Here is a 24,149-nt window from a genome sequence, read left to right on the forward strand (position 1 = left end):
AACACATTACATGGCATAATACATTAGAAACATATTTACATGGGGGACAGATGCAAGGGGGCCCAGGGGACACTGTAGGGAGGCTGCCTGACAGGACAGCAAGGGTACGGGGTAACACCTCCCGTACTGAGCCACCACACCTACAGCACCGCTCCAGGGGAAATAAGGTATTGCAAGGTTTCCCTTTAATTTGATGAGTTGAGTCCTCCAAAGTGAGAGACGCTCTATGTACCTGCAGTATATACAGTATATGACACTCAGCTTTCTAAACCAGACAACCCTAGGCAGACTAAACCTGTGATCAAAAGGTTCATTCAATGTGGACACTTAAAGGGGTACTCCTCTGGAAAACATTTTTTTTTAAATCAACTGGTGCCAGAAAGTTAAATAGATCAGTAAATAACTTCTATTAAAGAATCTTAATTCTTCCTGTACTTATCAGTTGTTGTATTCTCCACAGGAAGTTCTTTTCTTTTTGAGTTTCCTTTCTGTCTGACCACAGTGCTTTCTGCTGACACCTCTGTCCATTTTAGGAACTGTATGGAGCAGGATAGGTTTGGTATGGGGATTTGCTCCTACTCCGGAGAGTTCCTAAAATGGACAGAGGTGTCAGCAGAGAGCACTGTGTTCAGACAGAGAGGAAATTCAAAAAGAAAAAACTTCCTGTGGAGCATACAGCAGCTGATAAGTACATGAAGGATTAAACATTTTTAATAGATGTAATTTACAAATATGTGTAAAGGGGTATTCCAGGAAAAAACTTTTTTTTATATATCAACTGGTTCCAGAAAGTTAAACAGATTTGTAAATTACCTCTATTAAAAAATCTTAATCCTTTCAGTACTTATGAGCTTCTGAAGTTAAGGTTATTCTTTTCTGTCTATGTAATCTCTGATGACACTTGTCTCGGGAAATGCCCAGTTTAGAAGCAAATCCCCATAGCAAACCTGGGTGGTTCCCGAGACATGTGTCATCAGAGATTACTTAGACAGAAAAGAACAACCTAAACTTCAGAAGCTCATAAGTACTGAAAGGGTTAAGATTTTTTAATAGAAGTAATTTACAAATCTGTTTAACTTTCTGGAGCCAGTTGATATATAAAAAAAAGTTTTTTCCTGGATAACCCCTTTAACTTTCTGAAACCAGTTGATTTAAAAAAAAAAAAAAATAATTTCCAGGGGAGTACCCCTTTAAGATAATAAACAAGAATAGATATTATCCAGTAGTCTCAAACTGTGGCCCTCCAGATGTTGCAAAACGTCAACTTCCAGCATGCCCGGACAGCCAACGGCTGTCCGGGCATGCTGGGAGTTGACGTTTTGCAACTCCTGGAGGGCCACAGTTTAAGACCACTAATATATCTGTAATAGAATGAAGAGTGACCCAAGAGATGGAACACTCATAAGTGCTATACAAGGGGTTAAGTCCTGGGAAAAAAGTGTGGGAACTCACCCAAGATTTCCACTCAATGGCCAGTCCTGCAGGACTCCTGCTAATGGGAACGGTGTTCCTGCTGGGGAAAAAGTGCAGGAACTCAGTTCTCATGCGTTCCTGCAGGATTTGAGCCCTGTGCCTTACTATTTCATTCATTTAAAGGGAATGTGTCACCAAATGTGATTTTTTTTTTTTTTTTTAGAGGTTAAATAATTTTTTCACATTTTTAAAATATTTTTGGAAATATTAAAAAAAATATTTACTACATTCACAAAATATGAAAAATTAAATAATAACTTGTCATATCTCCCACTGCTGACCAGCAGAGGGAGCTAATGTGAGGAATATGGTGAAAGCAAACAACTTGTCTGGCTGCTCCAAATTAGACCTCGCCTGTCTACCTTCCTCCTCTGTCTATGTGCAAAAGGAAAGGGGGAGGGGATTTTGTAGTTTTTTTCAACTCTCATTCTTAAAGGGGTATTACAGGAAAAAACTTTTATATATATATATATATATATATATATATATATATATATATATATATATATCAACTGGCTCCAGAAAGTTAAACAGATTTGTAAATGACTTCTATTAAAAAATCTTAATCCTTTCAATAATTATCAGTTGCTGAAGTTGAGTTGTTGTTTTCTGTCTGGCAACAGTGCTCTCTGCTGACATCTCTGCTTGTCTCGGGAACTGCACAGAGTAGAAGAGGTTTGCTATGGGGATTTGCTTCTAAACTGGGCGGTTCCAGAGACACGTGTCATCAGAGAGCACCTAGACAGAAAAGAACAACTCAACTTCAGCATCTCATAAGTGCTGAAAGGATTAAGATTTTTTAATAGAAGTAATTTACAAATCTGTTTAACTTTCTGGAGTCAGTTGATGTAGAAAAAAAAAGTTTTTTTCCCCTAGATAACCCCTTTAAGTTTCTTATGCCCTATGCCTGCCATAAATCAACTGTGTAGGTGTTGTGAAGTGACACACCACAAAGAGGCTACAGTAATGTTAGCCCCCAGTACACACTTTATTAATAAATAACATTAAAACGACATTGTCCTAAAACTAAATACATAAATGAAATGTTTTATCTTGATAGAATAATTTTATTTATTAAAAAAAATTAAATGGTGAAACATTCCCTTTAAGTAGGACTGGTCAAAGGCTTATCTGGGACAAAGGAAAGGCGACCTCTACCTAAAGGGGACATTCTGAAGGAGTCCATCCTCATTGTGGCTTGTTCTGGCTATAGTGTCTAGCGCGGGAGGAAGAAGAGATTAAGGGGGCACAGGAGAAATAAATGAAGCATATTCTACAGCTCAAGAGGAAATGGAATTGGCAGGACCTGAAGAAAAAGAATAATACCGAGCTAATCTTCCAAATGTTTATGAGGTCCCGGAGTGAACAGAGGAAAGGGCAGCAGCCACAGGGCAGCTCTCGTAATCCAAAGAAATCCGGCCGATGGGCACGAGAATGCCAGAGCACGCCGGAGGTCTACCGGTGAATAAAAATATTACGATGGCGCTGGAACCTCAATGCTGGGGCTATACAGATTTTATGCAGAGCTGCAGATAAAAAGACTTAAATGTACATACAGTACAAGACGTATTTATAAAATTCTCAAATTGTAAACAGATTGAATGGACAATTTACTAGAGCCCTCCATCTTGTAGCTGGGTGGACCTCCTTTGGCCTTCAGAACCTCAGCAATTCATCATGACATTGATTCTACTCGGTGATGATCTCGTATCGGCCCATAGGGACATCACGGCTTCTCTTAGTTCTTAGCCACACATTAGATAGAGGTCCTGACATGTACTGAACAGACTGTTCTATCTTGTCACAGAGATATCTATAGGATTAAGATCTAGGGACTGTGAAGGCCAGTGAAGCAAGGAAATCTCCCTGTTATGTTCCTGGAGCCAATCCATGACTAAACGACCCTTGTGGATGACAGTCTCCTTCTGCCATAGGGGAAACAGCTGCCATGTCAATCCTAGATAAGCTCTACTGTCAACACATCCATCTACAAGTATTAGACAAGCCAGGGTATGGTAACCATCTGGATCTAGATCTATCTGTTTCTCTATAGAGATTTGGATCCATCTGACCAGGACATGTTTCTCTATAGAGATCTGGACCCATCTGACTAGGACATGTTTCTCTATAGAGATCTGGATCCATCAGACCAGGCTATGTTTCCCTATAGAGATCTGGATCATCTGACCAGGCCATGTTTCTCTATAAAGATCTGGATCCAGCAGACCAGGTCATTTTTCTCTACAGAGATCTGGACCCACCTGACCAGGCCATGTTTCTCTATAGAGTTCTGGATCCATCTGACCAGGACATGTTTCTCTATAGAGATCTGGATCCATCTGACCAGGCCATGTTTCTCTATAGAGATCTGGATCCATCTGACCAGGACATGTTTCTCTATAGAGATCTGGATCCATCTGACCAGGCCATGTTTCTCTATAGAGATCTGGATCCATCTGACCAGGCCATGTTTCTCTATATAGATCTGGATCCATCTGACCAGGTCATGTTTCTCTATAGAGATCTGGATCCATCTGACCGGGCCATGTTTCTCTATAGAGATCTGGATCCATCTGACCAGGCCATGTTTCTCTATAGAGATCTGGATCCATCTGACCAGGCCATGTTTCTCTATAAAGATCTGGATCCATCTGACCAGGACATGTTTCTCTATAGAGATCTGGATCCATCTGACCAGGCCATGTTTCTCTATAGAGATCTGGATCCATCTGATCAGGTCATGTTTCTCTATATAGATCTGGATCCATCTGACCAGGCCATGTTTCTCTATAGAGATCTGGATCCATCTGATCAGGTCATGTTTCTCTATATAGATCTGGATCCATCTGACCAGGACATGTTTCTCTATAGAGATCTGGATCCATCTGATCAGGTCATGTTTCTCTATATAGATCTGGATCCATCTGACCAGGCCATGTTTCTCTATAGAGATCTGGATCCATCTGACCAGGGCATGTTTCTCTATATAGATCTGGATCCATCTGACCAGGCCATGTTTCTCTATAGAGATCTGGATCCATCTGACCGGGCCATGTTTCTCTATAGAGATCTGGATCCATCTGACAAGGCCATGTTTCTCTATATAGATCTGGATCCATCTGATCAGGTCATGTTTCTCTATAGAGATCTGGATCCATCTGACCAGACCATGTTTCTCTATAGAGATCTGGATCCATCTGATCAGGACATGTTTCTCTATAGAGATGTGGATCCATCTGACCAGGCCATGTTTCTCTGTAGAGATCTGGATCCATCTGACCAGGACATGTTTCTTTATAGAGATCTGGATCCATCTGACCAGGTCATGTTTCTCTATAGAGATCTGGATCCATCTGACCAGGCCATGTTTCTCTATAGAGATCTGGATCCATCTGACCAGGCCATGTTTCTCTATAGAGATCTGGATCCATCTGACCAGGCCATGTTTCTCTATAGAGATCTGGATCCATCTGACCAGGACATGTTTCTCTATAGAGATCTGGATCCATCTGACCAGTCCACGTTTCTCCACAGAGTCCTGGATCCATCTGACTAAGTCTGCTGCCAGAATACCTCAGTCCATTGTGATTTGTCCCTTTGTTTTGTCTATTGGTGGGTCTTTCGGAACTTTGACTCTGCCATGAACTTTCGATGTGTGGCAATGAATACTCAATACCCCTATGTGGTAATGGGGTTTGATTAGGGCAGATGTTGTTACCCTAGGGGCAGATGGCATTAACCACTTGTATTCGTGACGCCAGGGCGTGGTTTATCCTCGATACCACCTGAAGGTATACCGTTGGATCCTGGGCTAGGCACGGGGGCAATACCTCCGACGCCAAGTTACGGATAACGGTCGCTTTACTGAGGGTAGACAGATGGTAAAGTCTGTACAGTGCAGCCAAGGCCCACGGAGGTGACCAGTGGCGCAGAGACCTTAAGGGCTTGCTAGGACTTGTAGTAGGACTGGATAATTTAATGCAGGCCACCTTGACTTGACAAATGGTGACTGTGACTGACTTGACTGATGACTGACAACACTGAGACTGTGGTTACTTGTAGCCTCTTGTGGCTGCAGACTGGACTTGAGGCTCCTGTGACTCTGGACTCTCTAGGACTCAACGCGACCTCAGCAAAGTCTTGTAAGGAAAGAGAGAAGCTCCACCCAGGGCTTATATGGGGGAGACTAGGAGGGAGCCCATAGGTCACCCCTGGGATCACCTGGTCACTGGTACCTCCTGGGGAACAATCACATGACAAGTCACATGGTAACAGTCTTAAAGTGACAACGCTTTCTGAACACATTACATGGCATAATACATTAGAAACATATTTACATGGGGGACAGATGCAAGGGGGCCCAGGGGACACTGTAGGGAGGCTGCCTGACAGGACAGCAAGGGTACGGGGTAACACCTCCCGTACTGAGCCACCACACCTACAGCACCGCTCCAGGGGAAATAAGGTATTGCAAGGTTTCCCTTTAATTTGATGAGTTGAGTCCTCCAAAGTGAGAGACGCTCTATGTACCTGCAGTATATACAGTATATGACACTCAGCTTTCTAAACCAGACAACCCTAGGCAGACTAAACCTGTGATCAAAAGGTTCATTCAATGTGGACACTTAAAGGGGTACTCCTCTGGAAAACATTTTTTTTTAAATCAACTGGTGCCAGAAAGTTAAATAGATCAGTAAATAACTTCTATTAAAGAATCTTAATTCTTCCTGTACTTATCAGTTGTTGTATTCTCCACAGGAAGTTCTTTTCTTTTTGAGTTTCCTTTCTGTCTGACCACAGTGCTTTCTGCTGACACCTCTGTCCATTTTAGGAACTGTATGGAGCAGGATAGGTTTGGTATGGGGATTTGCTCCTACTCCGGAGAGTTCCTAAAATGGACAGAGGTGTCAGCAGAGAGCACTGTGTTCAGACAGAGAGGAAATTCAAAAAGAAAAAACTTCCTGTGGAGCATACAGCAGCTGATAAGTACATGAAGGATTAAACATTTTTAATAGATGTAATTTACAAATATGTGTAAAGGGGTATTCCAGGAAAAAACTTTTTTTTATATATCAACTGGTTCCAGAAAGTTAAACAGATTTGTAAATTACCTCTATTAAAAAATCTTAATCCTTTCAGTACTTATGAGCTTCTGAAGTTAAGGTTATTCTTTTCTGTCTATGTAATCTCTGATGACACTTGTCTCGGGAAATGCCCAGTTTAGAAGCAAATCCCCATAGCAAACCTGGGTGGTTCCCGAGACATGTGTCATCAGAGATTACTTAGACAGAAAAGAACAACCTAAACTTCAGAAGCTCATAAGTACTGAAAGGGTTAAGATTTTTTAATAGAAGTAATTTACAAATCTGTTTAACTTTCTGGAGCCAGTTGATATATAAAAAAAAGTTTTTTCCTGGATAACCCCTTTAACTTTCTGAAACCAGTTGATTTAAAAAAAAAAAAAAATAATTTCCAGGGGAGTACCCCTTTAAGATAATAAACAAGAATAGATATTATCCAGTAGTCTCAAACTGTGGCCCTCCAGATGTTGCAAAACGTCAACTTCCAGCATGCCCGGACAGCCAACGGCTGTCCGGGCATGCTGGGAGTTGACGTTTTGCAACTCCTGGAGGGCCACAGTTTAAGACCACTAATATATCTGTAATAGAATGAAGAGTGACCCAAGAGATGGAACACTCATAAGTGCTATACAAGGGGTTAAGTCCTGGGAAAAAAGTGTGGGAACTCACCCAAGATTTCCACTCAATGGCCAGTCCTGCAGGACTCCTGCTAATGGGAACGGTGTTCCTGCTGGGGAAAAAGTGCAGGAACTCAGTTCTCATGCGTTCCTGCAGGATTTGAGCCCTGTGCCTTACTATTTCATTCATTTAAAGGGAATGTGTCACCAAATGTGATTTTTTTTTTTTTTTTTAGAGGTTAAATAATTTTTTCACATTTTTAAAATATTTTTGGAAATATTAAAAAAAATATTTACTACATTCACAAAATATGAAAAATTAAATAATAACTTGTCATATCTCCCACTGCTGACCAGCAGAGGGAGCTAATGTGAGGAATATGGTGAAAGCAAACAACTTGTCTGGCTGCTCCAAATTAGACCTCGCCTGTCTACCTTCCTCCTCTGTCTATGTGCAAAAGGAAAGGGGGAGGGGATTTTGTAGTTTTTTTCAACTCTCATTCTTAAAGGGGTATTACAGGAAAAAACTTTTATATATATATATATATATATATATATATATATATATATATATATCAACTGGCTCCAGAAAGTTAAACAGATTTGTAAATGACTTCTATTAAAAAATCTTAATCCTTTCAATAATTATCAGTTGCTGAAGTTGAGTTGTTGTTTTCTGTCTGGCAACAGTGCTCTCTGCTGACATCTCTGCTTGTCTCGGGAACTGCACAGAGTAGAAGAGGTTTGCTATGGGGATTTGCTTCTAAACTGGGCGGTTCCAGAGACACGTGTCATCAGAGAGCACCTAGACAGAAAAGAACAACTCAACTTCAGCATCTCATAAGTGCTGAAAGGATTAAGATTTTTTAATAGAAGTAATTTACAAATCTGTTTAACTTTCTGGAGTCAGTTGATGTAGAAAAAAAAAGTTTTTTTCCCCTAGATAACCCCTTTAAGTTTCTTATGCCCTATGCCTGCCATAAATCAACTGTGTAGGTGTTGTGAAGTGACACACCACAAAGAGGCTACAGTAATGTTAGCCCCCAGTACACACTTTATTAATAAATAACATTAAAACGACATTGTCCTAAAACTAAATACATAAATGAAATGTTTTATCTTGATAGAATAATTTTATTTATTAAAAAAAATTAAATGGTGAAACATTCCCTTTAAGTAGGACTGGTCAAAGGCTTATCTGGGACAAAGGAAAGGCGACCTCTACCTAAAGGGGACATTCTGAAGGAGTCCATCCTCATTGTGGCTTGTTCTGGCTATAGTGTCTAGCGCGGGAGGAAGAAGAGATTAAGGGGGCACAGGAGAAATAAATGAAGCATATTCTACAGCTCAAGAGGAAATGGAATTGGCAGGACCTGAAGAAAAAGAATAATACCGAGCTAATCTTCCAAATGTTTATGAGGTCCCGGAGTGAACAGAGGAAAGGGCAGCAGCCACAGGGCAGCTCTCGTAATCCAAAGAAATCCGGCCGATGGGCACGAGAATGCCAGAGCACGCCGGAGGTCTACCGGTGAATAAAAATATTACGATGGCGCTGGAACCTCAATGCTGGGGCTATACAGATTTTATGCAGAGCTGCAGATAAAAAGACTTAAATGTACATACAGTACAAGACGTATTTATAAAATTCTCAAATTGTAAACAGATTGAATGGACAATTTACTAGAGCCCTCCATCTTGTAGCTGGGTGGACCTCCTTTGGCCTTCAGAACCTCAGCAATTCATCATGACATTGATTCTACTCGGTGATGATCTCGTATCGGCCCATAGGGACATCACGGCTTCTCTTAGTTCTTAGCCACACATTAGATAGAGGTCCTGACATGTACTGAACAGACTGTTCTATCTTGTCACAGAGATATCTATAGGATTAAGATCTAGGGACTGTGAAGGCCAGTGAAGCAAGGAAATCTCCCTGTTATGTTCCTGGAGCCAATCCATGACTAAACGACCCTTGTGGATGACAGTCTCCTTCTGCCATAGGGGAAACAGCTGCCATGTCAATCCTAGATAAGCTCTACTGTCAACACATCCATCTACAAGTATTAGACAAGCCAGGGTATGGTAACCATCTGGATCTAGATCTATCTGTTTCTCTATAGAGATTTGGATCCATCTGACCAGGACATGTTTCTCTATAGAGATCTGGACCCATCTGACTAGGACATGTTTCTCTATAGAGATCTGGATCCATCAGACCAGGCTATGTTTCCCTATAGAGATCTGGATCATCTGACCAGGCCATGTTTCTCTATAAAGATCTGGATCCAGCAGACCAGGTCATTTTTCTCTACAGAGATCTGGACCCACCTGACCAGGCCATGTTTCTCTATAGAGTTCTGGATCCATCTGACCAGGACATGTTTCTCTATAGAGATCTGGATCCATCTGACCAGGCCATGTTTCTCTATAGAGATCTGGATCCATCTGACCAGGACATGTTTCTCTATAGAGATCTGGATCCATCTGACCAGGCCATGTTTCTCTATAGAGATCTGGATCCATCTGACCAGGCCATGTTTCTCTATATAGATCTGGATCCATCTGACCAGGTCATGTTTCTCTATAGAGATCTGGATCCATCTGACCGGGCCATGTTTCTCTATAGAGATCTGGATCCATCTGACCAGGCCATGTTTCTCTATAGAGATCTGGATCCATCTGACCAGGCCATGTTTCTCTATAAAGATCTGGATCCATCTGACCAGGACATGTTTCTCTATAGAGATCTGGATCCATCTGACCAGGCCATGTTTCTCTATAGAGATCTGGATCCATCTGATCAGGTCATGTTTCTCTATATAGATCTGGATCCATCTGACCAGGCCATGTTTCTCTATAGAGATCTGGATCCATCTGATCAGGTCATGTTTCTCTATATAGATCTGGATCCATCTGACCAGGACATGTTTCTCTATAGAGATCTGGATCCATCTGATCAGGTCATGTTTCTCTATATAGATCTGGATCCATCTGACCAGGCCATGTTTCTCTATAGAGATCTGGATCCATCTGACCAGGGCATGTTTCTCTATATAGATCTGGATCCATCTGACCAGGCCATGTTTCTCTATAGAGATCTGGATCCATCTGACCGGGCCATGTTTCTCTATAGAGATCTGGATCCATCTGACCAGGCCATGTTTCTCTATAGAGATCTGGATCCATCTGACCAGGCCATGTTTCTCTATAGAGATCTGGATCCATCTGACCAGACCATGTTTCTCTATAGAGATCTGGATCCATCTGACCAGGCCATGTTTCTCTATAGAGATCTGGGTCCATCTGACCAGGCCATGTTTCTCTATAGAGATCTGGATCCATCTGACCGGGCCATGTTTCTCTATAGAGATCTGGATCCATCTGACCAGGCCATGTTTCTCTATAGAGATCTGGATCCATCTGACCAGGCCATGTTTCTCTATAGAGATCTGAATTCATATGACCAGGCCATGTTTCTCTATAGAGATCTGGATCCATCTGACCAGGCCATGTTTCTCTATAGAGATCTGAATTCATATGACCAGGACATGTTTCTCTACAGATAAAATGAACCGCTAGGGTATAGTGAGGCAGTAGAAAAATTAGGCTCCTTACCATTGGGTGTTGCGCTCAGAGCACAGCACCTACAGTAGTGTTGGGAAAAATCAAGGTCCGGGGCAGCCGCCACAGGGAAGTTCCGGTGATGACGACCGTCGGTCCGGTATGTAAATGTAAATAGGAAGGATTATTAAAAAAAACTTGCTTTCTTAGATGAAGGCGCTTGCTCTGGGAGATATAGTAAACGATTTTATTATGTTGGCAACTTGTTTCGATCCTGAACTAGGATCTTTGTCAGGCCTCAGGCCCAGGAGTCCATCTTCCCTTCTGTGGTGCCCTATGATATTAGTGTAGAGTGCCATTGAAAGAGGTGCAGAGTCCCTGCTCCTGTAATATGTTATGTAGGGTGGATTGGGAGAGATAAGTGTCAGAGGATCTAAGTGTTAATGTGCATGGAGGAAACCAGGAGAGATAACTGTCGGTGAGCCGAGTATTCCTGTTTATGGAGGATCGGGAGAGATTACTGAAGGCCGAGCCAAATCTTCATGTGTATGGAGGGATCTGTAGAGATAGCTGTCCACAGAATAATTGTTTTTGTGTATGGAGGAATCGGGAGCGATAAATTTTACCCAAAAGGAAGCATTAATGAGCATTGTTTGATTGAGAGAGATCACTAGGCCAAGTGTTCACGAATATGGGAGTCAGGTGAGGTAGCTGTAGGCTGTGGTAAGTCTTCATGTGTACGGGGTATACGGTGAGATAGCTGTAGGCTGTGGTAAGCCTTCATGTGTACGGGGTATACGGTGAGGTAGCTGTAGGCTGTGGAAAGTCTTCATGTCTACGGGGTATACGGTGAGATAGCTGTAGGCTGTGGTAAGCCTTCATGTGTACGGGGTATACGGTGAGGTAGCTGTAGGCTGTGGTAAGTCTTCATGTCTACGGGGTATACAGTGAGGTAGCTGTAGGCTGTGGTAAGTCTTCATGTCTACGGGGTATACGGTGAGGTAGCTGTAGGCTGTGGTAAGTCTTCATGTCTACGGGGTATACGGAGAGGTAGCTGTAGGCTGTGGTAAGTCTTCATGTCTACGGGGTATACGGTGAGGTAGCTGTAGGCTGTGGTAAGTCTTCATGTCTACGGGGTATACGGTGAGGTAGCTGTAGGCTGTGGTAAGTCTTCATGTCTACGGGGTATACAGTGAGGTAGCTGTAGGCTGTGGTAAGTCTTCATGTCTACGGGGTATACGGTGAGGTAGCTGTAGGCTGTGGTAAGTCTTCATGTGTACGGGGTATACAGTGAGGTAGCTGTAGGCTGTGGTAAGTCTTCATGTGTATAGTGGTTAAGTAGAGATAGATGTTGGCTGAACAAGTATTTATATGTATGAGGGAATAAGGAGATATAGCTGTAGGCCGAGCCTAATGTCATGTGTATAGTGGGATCTGGAGAGACACCTGTAAACAAGTGTTCATGTGTATGGGGGGATCAGGAGAGATAGCAATTGATGGACATAAGTTTTTATGTGTTTAGGGGAATGAGGAGAGAAAACTTTTTCCCAAACACAAGCATTTATGTGTATTGGGATGAGGAGAGGTAGCCGTAGGCTGTGGTAAGTCTTCGTGTCTGTAGGGGATAAGGAAAGGTAGCTGTAGGCTGTGGTAAGTCTTCATGTCTATAAGGGATACAGAGAGGTAGCTGTAGGCTGTGGTAAGTCTTCATGTCTATAAGGGATACAGAGAGGTAGCTGTAGGCTGTGGTAAGTCTTCATGTATATAAGGGATACAGAGAGGTAGCTGTAGGCTGTGGTAATTCTTCATGTCTATAGGGGATATGGAGAGGTAGCTGTAGGCTGTGGTAAGTCTTCGTGTCTATAGGGGATACGGAGAGGTAGCTGTAGGCTGTGGTAAGTCTTCATGTCTATAGGGGATACGGAGAGGTAGCTGTATGCTGTGGTAAGTCTTCATGTCTATAGGGGATACGGAGAGGTAGCTGTAGGCTGTGGTAAGTCTTCATGTATATAGGGGATACAGAGAGGTAGCTGTAGGCTGTGGTAAGTCTTCATGTCTATAGGGGATACGGAGAGGTAGCTGTAGGCTGTGGTAAGACTTCATGTATATAGGGGATACAGAGAGGTAGCTGTAGGCTGTGGTAAGTCTTCGTGTTTATAGGGGATCAGGAGAGGTAGCTGTATGCTGTGGTAAGTCTTCATGTATATAGGGGATACGGAGAGGTAGCTGTAGGCTGTGGTAAGTCTTCATGCATATAGGGGATACGGAGAGGTAGCTGTAGGCTGTGGTAAGTCTTCATGTCTATAGTAGATACAGACAGGTAGCTGTAGGCTGTGGTAAGTCTTCCTGTCTATAGGGTATAAGGAGAGATAGATGTTGGCCGAATGCGGAATCATGTTTATAGGGGATCATGAGAGGTAGCTGGAGACAATTCTGAGTGTTCATATCTATGAGGGGATCTGGAGAGGTAGCTGTAGGCCGAGCGGAATGTTCATTATGGGGGGGGGGGATCTGGATACATAGCAGTTGAGCTGACTGTTCATGTATACGGTAACATCAGCAGACATAGCAGTTCTCAGCTGACATATCTCATGTATATGGCCACCTTTAGCCTGGACACTTAGTGGTTGTTATGTAAATGAGACCTTTTGAGCCTTCTGACACTGTGCCATGATTTTGTGATGCACTTGTGAGTCCTTAAACGAATCGGAGTGATAGTGAGTGTGGGCAATCTGTATGGTACAAAGTGGCTTCGTTTTGTCTTTGCGTCATCCCCAGCCTATTCCATGTCCAGTGCTTTTCCCTGTCTTTCCATGTATAGATCTCCCACTAAACATGTCATCTCTTGCATCAGCCTCCGCCTCCCCGGTAGGAGGAACGAGGTCCGTACCACAGAGAGGGATCTGATCCCTTATTTCTTCCCCTCTTGCAGCCTAGTTCTGCTCCTCATCTTTACGAATCGTAACGTTGCAACCAATCAGAATCGCGCCGACCGGAGACGCTAATTAGATAATTGGATTTCATTTTGTTCAGTGAAGTGCATGGAAGGGGGGGGGCCAAAAAAAAAACAAAAAAACCAAGGTGATATCTCTGCACGTCTGAGGGTAAGGTGGCGTTTTTATGGCCCCCGGGGCCTCTTCTGAAAGATATCGGGGGTATCCTGCGGATAAATAAAAAAAAAGAGACAACCATCAGACCTCCCTTGTCAGGACTGGAAGGGATTCTGAGGAGGAGATTGGAAGATTACATCTGCTCTAGTGGGGGGCAAGTAAGCGGCAAGCGTCTTCTATTCATTTGTACCAAGTCAATGTTGGTGGGGGCAGTGCAGGGTTGGGAATGATGTTCTTCTCCGACAAGATGGAATCCGAGTGCAGCTGCACAGACAAATGGCTCTGAGAGAAAAACAAGAGGACAGAGGCAGCGAGAAGGATGGAGGGGAAGGCGAACTGTGAGAGGTTCCCTGCACTGCTGTGTGACTAGAAACCATAATTACATCACAAAGGAGAAATTATTTCACTCGGAAAACAGAGCTGCCAGGGGGGGTGGGCTGGAAGCCGCACATATACACAGCGACTGGGAGTCCGGAGTGGGGGGGGAGAATCGCCTGCAGGGCAGCAGGAGAACAGACCCGTCCACCACAAGACAGACATTTTCTTCAACCTTGTTGGGATGCAGAACATGGGACACCTTCCTACCCCCAGTCCATCGGCCTCCGGAGGGGCACAGAGCTCAGCGCTCGCCAGGGGATCTGCATCGTTCTGCCATGGGCCCTGCAGCTGCTAGGAAGACCCCCGCGCCTCCACATTTGCAGCATTAATTTACGGACAAGGCGCCCATCTGCCGTTAACCCTCCAGCCTGAGTATTTTTGAATTTTTTTTTTTTTTTACAGAATTTTTTCCTTTTTTGTTTGTTTTTTGTTTCTCCTCTATACATCATTTTTTTCTCCGGAGCCGAAGGTGCTGGTGGTGGTGTTGGTGCGGTGGGGGGAGTTTTGGTCGTGATTAAATCCCCTCAGAGATGCATGAGGGAGGAGGTGGAGGAGGAGGCGAGAGGAGCATTTCAAAGGATGTGAGCCAGACCTGGAGATGGGTGAGTGGTAACCATAGAAATGGTTCCAGTGGAGAGAACAGACAAGGGGGCGACGGGGACAAGTGCCTCCTGTTTGTACTCGTTGCCGGATTCTGCTGCGGCGGATGCGGAGGATGATGAGGGTGGTGATGATGATGGGGGTGATGGGGGTCTCGGTAGTAATGCTGGTCCTGCATGTTCATTCACATCATTTGTCATAAACCCATCCACCCTTTTCCTGCCATTCGCCTCCGGCCCTCGAACCCTGGCCGAGGGGTTGGGAAAGGCTTGCGGGGGCCCGTCTCGCTGCGTCCTGGTGCACTTGGCACGCTGCACCTTTTTATGCACCTGCCACTGCATCATCCCCGGACCTCATGTCTCCTGCATTAACCCGTTGCTTGGCGAACGGCGTGTAGAGCGTCAGGCCGCCCCCCTGCGCTGCATTAACCTGCGCGTTGCCAATTAGGTCACCATCATCTTGCGCTGCGTTCGTCCCGTGCTCTGCCCACATGTGACTACGGATCCTGCTCGCACAGCTGCAATAACCTTTAGTCTCCAGGAGAAGAAGCAGCGGCGCAGCTGCCATGGGCTCCGTGCTGCTGGCTGCCTCCCTCCCACGCTGCATTTTCATCCTCCATTAACGCATCCCAGCAGATCTGTCTTTTTCCCCCAGGAAGCAATAACCCTGTGGTCTCAAACTGTGGCCCCTCCAGATGTTGCAAAACTTCAACTCCCAGCATGCCCGGACAGCCAACAGCTGTCCGGACATGCTGGGAGTTGAAGTTTTGCAACAGCTGGAGGCACATTGGTTGGGAAAGACTGCTTTAGATTCTGCAGTTTGACTTTGTCCTAGGCCTGGCCAGAAGCCCAGTAAGGTCCTAGGGTGAAGCTATGGGGCCCCGGTACAAAGCCGTTAGCTGTCTGGGCATGCTGGGAGTTGAAGTTTTGCAACATCTGGAGGGGCCACAGTTTGAGACCACTGCATTGACCACATTGGTTTTGCCATGGAAAATTCTCCCATGAAAATGTGAAACAGTTTTGGCCGCTGTTCAGACAGAAGGCCCCATTGGCTTCATCTGCAGCTTCAGGTTGGAGAACATTGCACTCCATTAATGGCAAGGCCCAAGCGACATGTTCTTTACTGCAATAGATAGTCAGGATGAGCCGGGGGGAAGGAGCCTAATACTGTCCCCATTACTACACAAGCCATTCATTATCTGGTTATAACACGTGTCAGTGTGCTCACCCCGCTCTATTATACTATTATTATCTCCTCTCCACTATTCACTGCTGTTTCACGTACACTCCTTACACTATTTACCATTACACTCTGGTCTTCACTATTCACCATTACACTCTGATCTTCACTATTCACCATTACACTCTGATCTTCACTATTCACCATTACACTCTAGTCTTCACTATTCACCATTACACTCTGGTCTTCACTATTCACCATTACACTCTGGTCTTCCCTATTCACCATTACACTCTGATCTTCACTATTCACCATTACACTCTATTCTTCACTATTCACCATTACTCTCTAGTCTTCACTATTCACCATTACACTCTGGTCTTCACCATTCTCTGTTACGCTCTGGTCTTCACTATTCACCATTACATTCTGGTCTTCACTATTCACCATTACACTCTGGTCTTCACTATTCACCATTACACTCTGGTCTTCACCATTCACCATTACACTCTGGTCTTCACTGTTCCCCATTACGCTCTGGTCTTCACTATTTATCATTACACTCTGATCTTCACTATTTACCATTACACTCTGGTCTTCACTATTCACCATTACACTCTGGTCTTCACTGTTCCCCATTACACTCTGGTCTTCACTATTCACTATTACACTCTGGTCTTCACTATTCACCATTACACTCTGGTCTTCACCATTCACCATTACACTCTGGTCTTCACTGTTCACTATTACACTCTGGTCTTCACCATTCAACATTACACTCTGGTCTTCACTATTCACCATTACACTCTGGTCTTCACTATTCACCATTACACTCTGGTCTTCATTATTCACCATAACACTCTGGTCTTCACTATTCAGCATTACACTCTGGTCTTCACTATTCACCATTACACTCTGGTCTTCACCATTCACTGTTACACTCTGGTCTTCACTGTTCACTATTACACTCTGGTCTTCACTATTCACCATTACACTCTGGTCTTCATTATTCACCATTACACTCTGGTCTTCACTATTCACCATTACACTCTGGTCTTCACTATTCACCGTTACACTCTGGTCTTCACCATTCACCGTTACACTCTGGTCTTCACCGTTCACTATTACACTCTGGTCTTCACTATTCACCATTACACTCTGGTCTTCACTGTTCACCATTACACTCTGGTCTTCACTGTTCACCATTACACTCTGGTCTTCACTATTCACCATTACACTCTGGTCTTCATTATTCACCATTACACTCTGGTCTTCACTATTTACCATTACACTCTGATCTTCATTATTCACCGTTACACTCTGGTCTTCACTATTCACCATTACATTCTGATTTTCACTTTTCACCATTACACTCTGGTCTTCACTATTCACCATTACACTCTGGTCTTCACTGTTCACCATTACACTCTGGTCTTCATTATTCACCATTACACTCTGGTCTTCACTATTCACCATTACACTCTGGTCTTCACTATTCACCATTACACTCTGGTCTTCACTATTCACCATTACACTCTGGTCTTCACTATTCACCATTACACTCTGGTCTTCACCATTCACCATTACACTCTGGTCTTCATTATTCACCATTACACTCTGGTCTTCACTATTTACCATTACACTCTGATCTTCACTATTCACCGTTACACTCTGGTCTTCACTATTTACCATTACACTCTGATCTTCACTATTCACCATTACATTCTTATTTTCACTTTTCACCATTACACACTGGTCTTCACTATTCACCGTTACACTCTGATTTTCACTTTTCACCATTACACTCTGTTCTTTACTATTCACCGTTACACTCTGATCTTTACTATTCACCGTTACACTATGGTCTTCACTGTTCACCATTACACTCTGATTTTCACTTTTCACCATTACACTCTGTTCTTTACTATTCACCGTTACACTCTGGTCTTCACCATTCACCATTACGCTCTGATCTTTACTATTCACCGTTACACACTGGTCTTCACCATTCACCATTACGCTCTGGCCTTCACTATTCACCGTTACACTATGGTCTTCACCATTCACCATTGTTATATGTTATATCTATCTATGCACACGTACCAGCACTGCCATGACAGTAACAACTCTGTTGGCTCTGCTACGTGGTATAATTTTTCTGTGGATGTAACTAACTTGGCCGACCCTGCAGTATGGCCTTCACTGTTGTATGGACATGGCATTGTGGAGGCACCTACCATGCATAACATTGGCATCAATGGATGTGTGGTTTCATTACCAATGTTGGTGTAATATGCGGTGGAGCTTATAGATGGAAGACTTGTGATGGTCAGTGCTCTTGGCTGCCATCAGATTCTGAAGTCCAGGTCATGTAGCCAGAGATCACAAGAACTGTACGACCATGTTCAGACTTAGTGCTTTTTGTTGTTGCAGATTTTCCATGTGATCCTTGTAGTAGAGAGTCCCATGGTGTGACTACTATTCTAGAATACTGTTCAACATTATTTTTTATTAAAGTTAAATAGATATTGCTACTTTATTGCTACTTCATATCTATGTTTCATTCATGCTTCTCAGCTATGTCCCTTGGCTGTGGATAGAGGAGGAACAAATTGGCATGCTGGGCATGCCGGGAGTTGAAGTTTTGCAACATCTGGAGGGCCACAGTTTGAGACCACTGCATTGATCACATTGGTGATCCTTGTAGTAGAGAATCCCATGGTGTGACTACTATTCTAGTATTCTGTTTCATTCCTGCTTCTCGGCTATGTTACTTGGCTGTGACTAGGGGAGGAACCAATTCTGAATGGCTCCTGCATGGAGGGTGGGTACCGTGGTATACGACCAAAGTTCCACCAAGTGGACTTTCAGCTTTTTCCCATCTTACATATTGGTCCTTGGGGGCGGGCTATCATCTGCCATGGCCTGCCCTATCTATACTTAACAACTTACTTAATATGGATGCGGTCTTGCACCTCTGAGAGCTCACAATGCCACTAGGCCACCAGGACTAACATAGTTCCAGTCCAAGTCTTTGGATGGGGTACTGTCTGAGCTCATTGATGTGACCCATTCTACTGAGACCCATTATCCGGCCATACTTGACTCATGAGTCCACATACTTTCCACAATGGAGTTATATGGAAGAGTAACCTACTAGATCCAATGTGACTGGTCAAAACTTTTTCGACCTTCAAGCGCCCATAGTTATGGTCACCATGGACCAGGTGACCATGACTAAGAGCAAGACAGTCTTTGGCACTCTTTGATGGTGTCAGGGTCAGACATGGGATCGGCTGCAGAGTCTGGGATCCCTACAGACTATGGGGGAGATTTATCAAAACCTGTGCTGAGGAAGTAAGGTTGCGCCCTGGCCGGTATTTTGGCCACCCTGCCGATATTTCTATATTAAAAATACCGGCAATGCAATAGCTGGTATTTATCCAGCCAACCCTCAACTCCTGGAATGTTGCACCATAACCTATACCAGTGTTTCCCAACCAGATCGCCTCCAGCTGTTGCAAAACTACAACTCCCAGCATACCCGGACAGCCAACGGCTGTCCGGGCATGCTGGGAGTTGTAGTTATGCAACAGCTGGAGGCACCCCTGGTTGGGAAACATTGACCTATACTATATAGTATAATATGGTCCAACATGTTGGGAGTTGTAGTTTTGCAACAGCTGGAGGCACCCCTGGTTGGGAAACACTGACCTATACTATATACTACTATAAAGTCCAACATGAGCCTGAGCCACAGGCTGTATCAGGGCATGCTGGGAGTTGTAGTTAGTAGCTAACTTCAACTCGCAAATTTAATTTAAAAAAAGCGATCAAAATGTCACATGAAAACAAAAATGGTTCTGTTAAAAACTACAGATCGGGGCGCAAAAAAGGGAAAAAAAAGTTATAGGGGTCAGATTTCCTCCGCATATGTATATCCTGTAATGTTACGCATATATAATTAATTATGCAAATTAGCATGGCCGGTATTTTTTTTTGCAAGAAAGGTAGCGACCGTAAGAGGAAGAGTGATGCAGTTGCCCATTGCAACCAATCAAATCGCTTCTTTTCTTTTTAAAAAGGCCTCTGAAAAACGAAATAAGTGATCTGATTGGTTGCTACGGGCAACTGCTCAATTTTAGATAAATTTCCCCCTTTACCATTATATGTTCACTATGGGGGAGATTTATGAACACATGTGCAGAGGAAAAGTTGTTGAGTTGCCCATAGCAACCAATCAGATTGCTTCTTTCACTTTTGAAAAGGCCTAGGAAAAATGAAAGAAGCGATCTGATTGGTTGCTATGGACAACTCAGCAAATTTTCCTCTGGACAGGTTTTGATAAATCTCCCCCTATATTTCTAATATCTGTCTATATACCTGATACGCCACATATACTACTCGGCCTGGGTAGATTTATCAAAACCTGTGTAGAGAAAGAGCAGTGCTGTTTCCCATAGCAACCAATCAGATCGCTGCTTTCACTTTTGAAAAGGCCTCTGAAAAGTGAAAGAAGCGATCTGATTGGTTGCTATGGACAACTGGGCAACTTTTCCTCTGAACAAGTTTTGATAAATCTCCCCCTATATGTGATATGGATATTCTATGGGGGAGATTTATCAAAACCTGTGCAGAGGAAAAGTTGCTGAGTTGCCCATAGCAACCAATCAGATCACTACTTTCATTTTTCAGAGGCCTTTTCAAAAGTGAAAGAAGCGATCTGATTGGTTGCTATGGGCAACTCAGCATCCTTTCCTCTGGACGGGTTTTGATAAATCTCCCCCCAACCTACAGAAGATCGTAAGGAAATCAGATGAGGTTTGTGCTGTAAGAAAAGAAATAACATTTACGAGGACAAATAATGGGAGTTTTATTAAAGAGTCAAACCTGATACTGGGGGTTCTGAGTCTGGTTACCTCTATATAAAGAGTGTGTAATAAAGAACCAGAAGCCGGAGCCGCAGGACCGGACGACGCATTTCACATCCAAACTTTATCCAACCCCAACAAAAGAACAAAATGTTTCCACACAAGAGTTCATGTGACAGAACCAGGGGTGACCAATGGGATTCCCCAGAGCCTGCCCTATAAAAGCTCGGGGTGGAGCCTCTGCTCTCTCTCTCTTGAGGTCAGTCAAGTTGTACCTAAGTGTCCAGAGTCACAGGAGCCTCAAGTCCAGTCTGCAGCCAAAAAATACAAGTAACCACAGTCTCAGTATTGTCAGTCATCAGTCACAGGTCAAGTCAGTCACAGTCATCATTTGTCAAGTCAGCATGGCCTGCATTAAATTGACCCCCTCTACTACAAGTCCCAGCAAGCCCTTAAGGTCTCTGAGTCACTGGTCACCCCCTTGGGCCCTGGCTGAACTGTATAGACTTTACTAACTGTCTACCCTCAGTGAAGCTACCGTTATCCGTAACTTGGCGTCAGAGTCATTATTGCCCCCGTACCTAGTCCAGGATCCAGCGGTATACCTTCGGGTGGTATTGAGGACAAACCATGCCCTTGCATCACGAATACAAAGGGTTAATGCCATCTGCCCTAGGGTAATTCCATCTGCCCTGCATCACACCCCCATACCACAACTTTTGGCGTCCTACGAACAGGATACAGGCGTGCGTCTTATGCGACAAGTCTTCCCCACCCAGTCTGAACTGTGTTCAGTATTGTCAGTTAAAGTCGCATGCCGATGCGAATAAAAGTTGCGCTAGAAAGTGTACGGGACTCTGTCAGTGGAAAAGTGTTTTACCTGAAATAGAGGGGAGGTAAAGAAAAGACTGTTATCTGCTACTGTGAACTGTGTGAACTGTATAGAGGTGGTACCTGAAAAGGTTATTTTGGTCCGGTGATTTCCGCACGCGCAAGGGGTCGCAGCTCCGCCCCGTCAGTCCCCAGCGGTGACACCTCTTCAGAACAGTGAGTAGGAACCAAAGAGCCGCCCTGTGTTGCACAGGGGAAGATTTTGCCAACTGGGCCAAAGCTGGAAGTTCCCTGTGCGCAGCCATATTGAAAGCTCCAGCTGCTGCGCTCATCTCTGTTGTTATCTGTCAAGCACGCGCTGCAGCACAGACTCTGCAAACACCAACAATTGTCACCATTAAGTCGCTGATGCCAGGAGCTGTCATTATTAACCCATTAATGCCCGCAAGTCTGGTCTCAAGATAGAGGTGCCTGCAAAATAGAGCGGGAGCATCCATTACAGTACCCCAATAAGTCAAGTCAAAGCCGCTGCAGCGCTACTGTAAGCATCTTAAAGCGACAGCACACTCAAAATTCAACAGGATGTCAGAACCCAGCTCTCCAGATCAACCAGGCGGCAGTGCACCTTCATCTCCAGCAGCGAGATCATCACCTGCCCCAGCAGCCAGGATCTTGCCAGCTCTACCTGTCAGTCAGTATCAACAGTCCTGGTGTTCCAGCATCTGCACCAGTATTCATAGGGAACCCTGTCCTCCCTACCTATAATGGAGACCCCTTCACTTTGAGGGATTTCAATGAGAGGATCCAGTGTTTGTTTGTATTTTACTCTTTCTCTCCTAACCAACAGGTGCAATTGCTCACAGGACAACTTCAGGGACCAGCATTAGAGGAAGTCCACACCTGGCCAGCCTTCGAAAAGGCGACTGTAGAGCAGATCTTTGAAGGACTGTACCAGGTATTTGAGTCACATTCTCCATCAGAGGTTCGTCTCCGGCTGTATGAAAGGCAAAAGAAGCCAGGTGAGACCTTGAGAGCATATGCCGTAGCCCTACAGAATGTCCAAAAACTAGATGGCATAACTCCCGAGCAGAGCAGCATGGTGTTAGTGGACAGATTTATTGATGGGGCTCACAATAAGTGGGACAAAGCCCAGCTGAGAATGTTAGCGGTGCAAAACCCCAACATGTCATTCCCCACTATCAAAAGACTAGCTATCCAAGTGATTGAGTCCAGGACTGAGTTAGAGGAAGTTTGTAAACCCCTTACTGTTGGCTGACATGAAAGAGGCAGATGGGATTAAAGAAAGTCAGAGCCCCTGGGCGGCGCCACTTGTCCTGGTCAAGAAGAAAGACGGAACCAGCCACCTGTGTTGATTACAGGAAACTGAACAATGTCACACATAAAGACGCTCATCCTTTGCCAAGGATCGAGGAGTCACTCACAGCCCTCAGGTCAGCTGCTTACTTCTCCACCCTGGACTTAACCAGTGGATATTGGCAAGTGCCCATGGCCGTGGAGGATCGGGAGAAGACAGCCTTTGTGACACCCATGGGACTGTTCGAGTTTAAAAGTATGCCATTTAGGCTGTGCAATGCCCCTGCTACGTTCCAGCATCTGATTGAAAATTCAGATGGCCCAGGCACCTTTCCAAGTGTCCTATTGTATCTGGACGATGTCATTGTGTATTCCAAGTCCTACCAGGACCACCTCAGTCATCTGTCAGACGTCTTCCAAGTCTTAATAAAGCATCGATTAAAGATGAAACCGTCCAAGTGTCACGCTCAAGCCTCAGGTCCATTACTTGTCAGGAGCTTCCGGCTACTACTGCCGCTTCATTCCCCACTTCGCCCAGATTGCCGAACCCCTCACAGTTCTCTTACGGGGTACAGCAAAGAAGACCTACAATGGATGACTACCTATTGAATGGGCCGAAGAGCAAGAGACAGCGCTCCAAGCTCTTAAACGTCAGCTGACAGAACCCCCCATCTTGGCATATCCAGACTACAGTCAGCCACTCCGGCTGTATACTGATGCATGTTTCGAAGGTTTGGGGACTGTCCTGTCCCAAGTCAAAAAGGGGCAAGAGTGAGTAATTGCCTATGCCAGTTCCAACCTGCAAGGAGCAGAGAAGAACTTCTAAATTACTGTTCATTCAAGTTGGAACTTCTCGCCCTGGTATGGGCTATGACTGAAAAGACTATTTGGCTGCCACATCATTCACTGTCTACACGAACAATAACCCGTTGGCCCACCTAAACACTGCCAAGTTGGGTGCCATCAAACAGTGTTGGGCTTCAAGATTAGCTAACTACAGTTTCACCATCAAGTACAGAAGCAGCAAGTCAAATGTCAATGCCAAATCAGCCTGCGATCTTCTTTGTCTCACCAACCCCGGGGCTGGTTCAGCCCACATTATTCTCCACACCAGTCCTAATCTTGTCACTGTTG

The 24,149-nt window shown here is 44.3% G+C and overlaps 1 protein-coding gene across 4 annotated transcripts in view; it reads left to right on the forward strand.

Moving 5' to 3' along the window:
* The window catches only part of LRRC4B (leucine rich repeat containing 4B), a 124,245-nt gene that overhangs the window by 66,490 nt on the left and 33,606 nt on the right, over positions 1-24,149 (forward strand). The window contains exon 1 of one of the 4 annotated variants that reach the window (XM_056543597.1): positions 13,651-14,822. The exons of 2 other annotated variants lie outside the window; for them this stretch is intronic. The gene's annotated coding sequence lies outside the window, so the exon portion shown is untranslated. Of the gene's footprint in view, positions 1-13,650; positions 14,823-20,800; positions 20,821-24,149 lie in introns of those variants that run through there. One more of the 4 variants, XM_056543598.1, reaches the window with a different exon arrangement.

The sequence above is a fragment of the Hyla sarda genome, chromosome 10, assembly GCF_029499605.1.
Source record: "Hyla sarda isolate aHylSar1 chromosome 10, aHylSar1.hap1, whole genome shotgun sequence".
Classification (NCBI taxonomy): domain Eukaryota; kingdom Metazoa; phylum Chordata; class Amphibia; order Anura; family Hylidae; genus Hyla; species Hyla sarda.